Genomic DNA, 6349 nt, shown 5'->3' on the forward strand with positions numbered 1-6349 from the left:
TCCAGCTCCAAATTCCCCCTCCAGTTCTATGCTCCACCCAGAGGTATTCTCCGGGATGCTGCCAGCAGAGCTGGTGCCTTGGCCTAGGAGTACCTGCACGAGGTTACAGCACAGCACCACTGGCCAGGCGCATTATCAGGGCGGTTCTCCTTATGCAGAAGCATCAGGTATCGGCCAGTTCCGCAGACTGGGCTGGAGGGGTCCAGTGGCCTGATCTGCCTTGCCAAATCCTAGCTCAGTGTGGATGGATGGGCCGGCCAAGTAGGGGGCTGTCTGTAAACTACGTAATGCATTAGGGGGCAGGTGGGTCCCTAATTTGGCATATTTGTTTTAGTGTTACAAAATGATACAAAGATAACATTTGGGTCTCGATAATCACCCAAAAATGTGTCATGTAATGGATGGACCAGTTCTATGGAGGCAGAAAGCAAAAGAGAAAGTATTTCCCAACTGAAGGGAGAAGGCAGGTAACAAACCCGTGAGATAAAAGGCCTGAGGCCCACAGTCTACAGTGGTGCTGCCGGGGAGAACCAGCCCCAGGATATAATGCAATACAGTGCATTAGAACACAACACAAAGAAATGCTTAACCCACTGCCATGAATTGTATCAACCACCAGATGGTGATGTTGCTCTCTGCCAGAAGAAGCCAGGCCACAGAAACCACGACCAGCAAAAGTTAGCTTCCCTGATAACTATGCAGAGACAAAAGTCTCCTTTTAACGCTCAGGAGCGGGCTGTACCCCTAAACACGCTGAAGGCCCACGTGGCAGCAACAGCAGCTCTGAGAGCTTCAGGAGTCTGGGAAGATCAAGGAGAGGTGTTTTGGAGCTGCTCTCCAAAGCACCTAACTTGGGTATGCCTGGCACATCCCAGGGGAGCACGTCAGTGCTGGTTCTGCTGCAGTCAGAACTCTCTGGCTGCTGGTACTATGTGAGGGTAGCTCATATATCCATGAAGGAATCTCCTGCTTGGTTTGACCTGAGCCCGGCAGCCAAGACAGACTATTACCGGTACCTAAAGGACTTTCATAGCTCAGGGCATGTCTACACAGCATTTTGGGGGCAAGCCTCTATGCTGCATTTTGGGGGCAAGTCTCAGAGGTTAGCACAGTCAGATCTTGACTTGACAGACTCGGGCTAGCGGGAGACTAAGTGAAAAGCAGCCCCTTCTTACTCCTCATCTCTGATCCCTGTAGGTCTCTAGTTCACACTTGCTCAGCCTTTGAACCATGCTTATACTGAAGCCTTTAGAACTATGGGCCTCTGGCCTAGCTCCTTAGAGAGCAGCCTTCTGGGGTTCATCTTAGCAACTCAAGCTGGTCCCATCTGCAGCTGTGTTCCACTCTGCCCCCAACGGTCACAGGGGGGAACACAAGAACAAATTTCCAACGAGTCAGACAGGATTCAGAGTCAAGCTGTGTGCAGTTTTTCTTACCCCAGTGCACTTGATCTGGAATTGTGGAAGCGGCCATCATTGCCAGAAGCTTTACTGGGGTGCAGGGCCTGTTCTTTCTGGGGTGAGCTCCCTTCTCCCAATGGCTGCCAAAGGGGGAGGGGGTGGTTTCAACCTATAACTAGAAATGAGGTCAAGCTGCAAGTTTTGGGTCCACATTCCCAGCACCATTCAAGTCCCCAAGCCACATAACATGTGACCATTCTAACCACATTTTGCGAGGTTGATCAAAGCTGAAACTCAAAACAACCCCCATAGGTCAGGTAAGTCATGTGCTGGGAACCAGTCCGTCTGCATAGCTCCCAGTCAGAGCTGTCTGGGGGCTGGGATAGCCTTTCTACCCACACGCATACAAGTCGGAGCTAGAGTGCTGCACAAGCCTGGGGTGTAGGAGTGGGGAAACTTGCACGAAGGGCTATGAAGCAGAGACCAGAGAGGTGGGACCCCACCTGATAACTGCAGAGGGTGCTCTGCACCCCGGCTAGGCTTTCATCCTAGGACACCTGCCTCTAAAACCACATGCCTCTAGTGCCTGAGCTAAAGTGTCAGGACCAGATAGTAACAGCCACTAACAGGGAACAAAGACATATTTGGCCAATGTGTTACATGAGAATCGGGCCTAAGGTATTGTAAGTTGGGTGCCCAAGAATGGAGGACCCTGAAATCGGTGTAGGGTTTTGAAAACCCTTTGTGCCTCAGTTTCCCCATTATTTAAAATGGACATGATCATACTTACCTGCCTCTATAAAGGGCTCTGAGCTCTATGGCTGAAAAGCACTATCACAGGGCTAATTAGCAGTGCCTATATTATGATCCACAAACACGTCACAGTTCAGAGCTGAATCGAACTGGCCTCATAATGCTTCCGGGGGTTGTTGTCCATCTGTTCCTAATATAGCTCCATTCTTCTTCCACTTCCTGACACACTAGCTGGCTGGGCAGCTCTGTGTATTTAGAACTTGGTTCTTGTAAAAATATGTCATTAAGGGCTCTGATAGGCATACAACAGTGATTTGCTCTGTTTGGATGGTAGCCAGGTTGTCTGGGACTCCATAACACACCTGGCCCAGTGTCTTGGCAGGGCTGAGGGCCCAGGCAAGCAGTGGGCTGGCGGGGTGCGCATCAGGCTCCCAGGGAAACATTGAGAAATGCTTCTTTCCCCCTTTGTCAATGAAAGGGATGTTTATGAGAGGTGGAGGACTGGAGGAGGGCTAGGAATTGTGGCAAACCCTCCTTAAAAAGGAGTTTGGAAAGGGAGCATTGTATCCTACTCCAAAGGGCTCAGGTTATAGTCTCTATATTCATAGAATATCAGGGTTGGAAGGGACCTCAGGAGGTCATCTAGTCCAACCCCCTGCTCAAAGCAGGACCAATCCTCAATTTTTGCTGCAGATCCCTAAATGGCCCCCTCAAGGATTGAACTCACAACCCTGGGTTAAGTAGGCCAATGCTCAAACCACTGAGCTATCCCTCCCCCCAAGTCATGGTAGGACAACACATAGGAACTGCCCAGAAAAGGCACTGAGAGTATGAACAATAGTGGTGGCTCTGGGCTGCAAACCCAGGGATTTCTGGGTAACAGAGAATGTTGTGCTGGAGCAAGGCGGGGTTCCAGAGGCTCCTAGGTAATGGAGACTGTGTAGTCAAACAGGACTCTGGCGATGTTCTGAAAAGTCCTTGCCTGATTTTGTAACTTTACCGCACGTGTTGTGGGCCCTGCTGGTGTGTGGCTCCCATTGTGGGTCCTGCTGCTAATTAAGCCTTTAACTGTGGGCACGGCCATTGTTCGATAAAGCTAGGATCATAGAATCATAGAGTATCAGGGTTGGAAGAGACCTCAGGAGGTCATCTAGTCCAACCCCTGCTCAAAGCAGGACTAACACCAACTAAATCATCCCAGCCAGGGCTTTGTCAAGCTGGGTCTTAAAAACTTCTAAGGATGGAGATTCCACCAACTCCCTAGGTAACCCGTTCCAGTGCTTCACCACCCTCCTAGTGAAATAGTGTTTCCTAATATCCAACCTAGACCTCCCCCACTGCAACTTGAGGCCCCATTACTCCTTGTTTTGTCATCTGGTAACACTGAGAACAGCCGAGCTCCATCCTCTTTGGAACCCCCCTTCAGGTAGTTGACAGCAGCTATCAATACCCCCCCCCACCCCCGACCCTTCTCTTCTGCAGACTAAACAAGCCCAGTTCCCTCAGCTTCTCCACATAAGTCATGTGCCCGAGCCCCCTGATCATTTTCGTTGCCCTCTGCTGGACTCTCCAATTTGTCCACATCCTTTCTGTAGGATCAGGGAGGTGTGGGACACAAGGGGAAATTTGTATGATGGCTGATCAGCAAATTAATTCAGTGGGTGAAATCACAGATGCAGCTATGATGGTGGATGGTGCAGTGACAGGAGACACGAGACAGGCCTGAGGACAAAGGGGATGCTCAGATTTTCAGCTGGTGGAAAGACAGAGAGGCCTGCTAAGCACGACAAAGGGCAGGGTCAATGGGGGAGCATCGGCAGCATTACTTCATCCATTCTGCTCTCCTGTGTTAGGGACTTGGGGATAGTTTGGTCCCTGGTGTAAGTTAGAGCAGCCCTAACTTGCAGCAGGGGATAGCTGCCTCCCTCCCTCCCCCAGGAATGCCCCTGGCACCTGGGGCTCCTGCAGGAGATGGCAATAGATCCAGTTACAATGACTGCCAAGGACATAATTGGGGGAACTCCCCAGGGGGAACCATATAGTGGCTTCACAGTCCCTTTACCTTAGCTCTGCCAGCCTGAGGTGGCCATGGGTCAATGGAGGAAGCACATCATGAGTTATTTTGATGCTGAGCCCCTGTAGCTTTCGACAGGCCATAGGTGTGTTGCCCAAATGCCTTCTAGAGGAATAGGTTTGAGGGATAGTGCAGCAAGAAGGCCCTATTGCTGAGCCTTGTCTGCAAATCTCTCTATAGCCAGGGGAACTTTTGCCACTCCAGGAGAGGAGGTGTGGCTCTGCTGGGTGACTACTAGCCTTTCTAAGGTATGGAACGTATCAAGCTATGAGCAGATGTGGTCCCTCTAAAACCCTAGTGGTACCCGGAGCGACTGACTTCTTAGAATCGCTGCCTGAGGGTGACTGATCTGAGAGCCAAGAGTGTACAATATAGAAGACAGGAGCCCAAACATAATGGCACAAGGAAAGTCAGGAGGGACAGAAACGGGAAACTCGGATGTTATCATTGCAGTAGCACCTAGAGGCCCCACTCGGGGATCAATGTTGTGCAGAGCACTGTACGCATATACTGAACTGACAGCCCCTGCTCCAAAGAACTTCCAGTCTAAGGAATTCTTCTCTTTTGCATTAAAAAACACTTGATGTCATCTTAGTTCCATGAGCCAGCATTTCTGGGGTTGCTAATCTGGAGCAGAGAAGCTGAGATAATACCAGGCAAGTGTGAGATGGGGAGGGAAATTTGGGTCTGAAATTGACAGTTGAGAAAGATGATTCATTGCTTTGGGTAAGCACTCTCTCTCTCTCTCTCTCACACACACACACACAAGCTTGGGGAAGTGGACATGGGCTACAAAACCTTTCAAGGGTAGGGCATGAGTACAAATTCAACTGACTAGTAGCAAGCAAGTGATGTTAGTATTGCCTTTTTGGTAGCCTGTATTAAATGTATTTGGCAGGTCTCTAGGCTTGTCTACAGACAGAGTTGAACCAGTTTAACTTGTAGTACGTTGTTAAACTAGTGGAAAAAGCTATGTGACATTCTTATTTCAGTTTAAATTGGACTTATTTCAGTTTAATTTAAGTCAATTACAAACAGGTTTTAAGCTAAATCTAAATAAGGCCCTCTTAAACTGACATTGGAGTGTCCACACTATGGGTTTGCATTGGTTTAGCTAAACTGGTTAAATTACACTGATACAAGTTTCTGTGCAGACAAGGCTGGGGCCTCAGTGAATGGCTACCACTTAGGGCTGAAAGACTAATTTATATACTGACTTCTGCCTATTTTTCTGTTTGCAAATTATCCAGGAGCAGTTTACAATTGCCTCAGATTGATTTACTATTGAAAATTATTCCCTAAATAATTTTTCAAATGGGCCCATCGTAGGCAAACTGATGAGGTTCAGAGATCCACAAACTGAGCTGTGGTGGTTAGTACTGATTAGACACATAGATCACATGGCATTGTTTCTTTCCCTGATTGGATGAGTGTAACTATTAAAATCAGGTTTCTGTTACTGAGATTCATGTTGACAAATACATCAAATTTGGTTTGCATAGATTATTCTCTGATACTCTCTTAAAGCCACTTATTTCCAGGATCATTCCAGCCAGTAAGCATGTTTGCTGGAATATCAGCGAAAGAAAACACTAACAGATGTGAACACCACCACAGCCAATTCATTTATAAATGGAGATGGGTGGATTTTTTTTTTTAGGTATTCATCCACCACTACTGTAAAACCATACCGTAAAACCATAAGGAAATAGAGAGAGAGGAACATAGGAACTTGCAAACTGGATCAGACCTGTTGTCCACCTAGCCCATTATTCTGTCTCCAGTAATGGCTGGTACCAATTGATCAGAGGGCAGGACAAGAAACCCCATAGTGGATTATTGTGGCATATGAGTCTTTTCCTATCCACCATCAGTTAGAGATTGGATTACTCCCTGAAGCATGACGTTCACAGTTCACGTCCTTTCAAACTTTTTCTTCCTCCACCTGTAGCTATGGCTATGCACATTAAATGGCCTGTGGGTGTGATTGGCCTGGATTCAAATCCTGGAGGAGGCCTGGCAATGGATGTGAAACACAAAGCTGTGAGCTACATAAAGATTTCTGGGGCTCAAGAGAGAGAATATATTTATTATTTAAAGGAGAGTTTTCCACCGCACTGAA

The sequence above is a fragment of the Lepidochelys olivacea genome (assembly GCF_965140295.1).
Source record: "Lepidochelys olivacea isolate rLepOli2 genome assembly, chromosome: 26".
Classification (NCBI taxonomy): domain Eukaryota; kingdom Metazoa; phylum Chordata; order Testudines; family Cheloniidae; genus Lepidochelys; species Lepidochelys olivacea.